Genomic DNA, 2774 nt, shown 5'->3' with positions numbered 1-2774 from the left:
ATTAGGCCATGCAACAACATCCTAAATGATTTTTTCTCTGTATCTCCATGCTCCAAATATCTGTCCTCAGTCTCTGGCTCCATTCTTTAATTGCAAACTTGACCCATGCTCACTTATTCTTCCATCTTCATTTTTTTCCACTCTTTCTTGCTTCCTCTTCTGGCCTTGCATAACTAATCTCTTCCCTGAGAAGATCCTTGTCATTTCATTTCGTTTTCTATAAACTTTTTTTCTTCTGTTCAACTTTAGGTTAGAAAATATTTTAAACATGCAGAAAAGCAAGAGCATAATTTAATAAATACCTATGTACATAGCACTGCGATTAAATATTCTTCATATTCTGGAATATTTTGTATAAAATGGAGATTATCAGGTGGTGCCTGTGGCTCAGCCGGTAGGGCGCCAGCCCCATATACCAAGGGTGGCGGGTTCAAACGCAGCCCCTGCCGAACTGCAACAAAAAAATAACTGGGTGTTGTGGTGGGCACCTGTAGTTCCAGCTACTCGGGAGGCTGAGGCAAGAGAATTGCCTAAGCCCAGGAGCTGAAGGTGGCTGTGAGCAGTGTGACGCCATGGCACTCTACTGAGGGTGATAAAGTGAGACTCTGTATCTCCAATAAATAAATGAATAAATAAAATAAAATAAAATAAAATAAAATGGAGAGTATCTGTTCCTTGAATGCTTCCAGTAAAAAAAGACTTGTACAATGTTTTAAGCCTGATGTGTGTTTATAGGTGTGTATACAGATTTTTAAAATATTGATTCAATTTGTGTTTCACATTTATAGGTCCATTCCAGTTTTCTACTTCTATCTGAGTCAGTTAGGTAAATTATATTTTGACTAAGTTATGTATTTTTTACCAGGAAAGGGTCCATTCTTTTAAGGAAAGTTTCTAAATTCATTGGAATGCATTTTTCAAGTTTTTACCTAAGATTTTTTTTTTTTTTTCCCCAGATGGGTTCTCCTTTAGTCTTCCCCAAGGAATGTAGAAAGTAGGAACACAGAACTTGGGAATTCTCTCTGTGCTAAGGGGCTCAACAAGATGTCCTGTGCTAAGTGTTGTAACTTAGGAATTTGTTTTTAATAAAACCCCTAAAGGAGCAGAAACATAAAATTTGCAGTAATCACATGTGAATTTGGCTCACTGAGGTTTTTCAATAAGGCCTTAATTATTTAAACTACCAAGACCCTCTATTTAGGTTTTACTTCTTATAATGAAATAATTACACCGGAATATCCAAGTGGTTGATTTCTCCCCAGCATGCATGAATTAAGGTAGAAAATGCATTGATTATTTTTCTTCCAACGATAACAGAAGGAAAGGTCACAGCTTCCAAAAAGTCTCATTTCAGAAAGATTCATGCTTGGAATAGTGCGTTCTCTATTTAATGAGAATAAAATATGTGACTGGTTGAATAAATATATCATTTATGGCTTTGATTTTCTACTAGAAAGAATATCAAGTTGCATAATACTTTAAAAGGTGTTAAAGTCTTTTATTAAATCTTAAGAAGTGTACCATAATCCTATTTCACATGCTAATAGAAGTAGAGCAACATTTATTATTAAAAAATTACTGTGGGTTTCTATTCCGATACCCAATATCCATGAACTTTACCTAGTTTAAATCTCCTGGGACCTGTGAAAACTACTCAGTTGGAGCTCTTGGGTACTTAATACATGATCTGTGCAATGTTATAAGGTGTCACAGCTAGTGCCCAGATGCTGTGAGAAGACTTTCATGGCTTACTAGGAAAAGTAGAGGAAAACAATTAGGGTGGCAGAGTAATTGCTATTATATTAGCAAATATTTTCTAGCACTTGTTGCTAGAAGCAACGCCGGGTACGTTATTGACAATATTTTATCTACTCTTTATAACAATCCTTACACATTAGAATTCTTATTATCTTTGTTTTACCTCTGAGGAAGCTGAGGCTCAGAGAAGCAAAATAATTCTCCCAAAGATGCACTGCTGTTAAATGTCAGTACCAAACCTTGGGTCCATCTTTCTCTAAAATTCATATTCCTAACCTGTATGCCATATTTGCCCTTCCAACTTGGGAAGAGTTAGAAGTATGGGACTGAAGTAGATGTGACATAAGTTGAGGTGAATTTTTGTGACTCCAGGATAGTATCTGTGGCCTGAAGATTTTTCTAATACATTTAAATCTTAGAACAACCCATCTAAACCATAGGATGTAGGTGATGCCACCATTTACTGAGGCTCGTCTTGTTCTAAAATGTTTAATCAACAGGTGGGCTGTGCTTTGAAACATGTGTTCATTTGCTTCATAGTGTGCAGGTACTTTGCGGAGGCCCCTGTGGTTTTTTCTGTTATTCTTGCATAGCTCCATGCTGGATGACCTTTTTCAAATGCTGCCCGCACTGAGTTCACAGAGACCTGTTGAGTTGTGAGGGCAGAGGAAAAGGAACAAATAGAGAGAGGTTGCTGAGGGAAGAGGATGGAGTAACTGATTCAAGGTGTTGAAGATACTATTACGTAATATTTATCAGCTTCTCTCCAGAGAGTAATTTTGTGTTGGGCGGAATGTGTTACAATCACAAGTGTAGGGAGACAACAGGAAAACAGCAAATTCTTTGGAGTCATGTAATGATGATGTTGATGATAATAATGATAATGAGAGGCTGGGGCAGTGGCTTACGCCTGTAATCCCAGCACTCTGGAAGACCAAGGTGGGTGGATTATCTGAGCTCACAGGTTCAAGACCAGCCTGAGCCAAAGTGAGACCTCATTTCTAAAAATAGCCAGG

This window comes from Otolemur garnettii, unplaced genomic scaffold, assembly GCF_000181295.1.
Source record: "Otolemur garnettii isolate 467f Iridium unplaced genomic scaffold, OtoGar3 scaffold00157, whole genome shotgun sequence".
Lineage (NCBI taxonomy): Eukaryota > Metazoa > Chordata > Mammalia > Primates > Galagidae > Otolemur > Otolemur garnettii.
The sequence above is the reverse complement of the archived record's forward strand: the minus strand, read 5'-3'. Positions refer to the sequence as shown.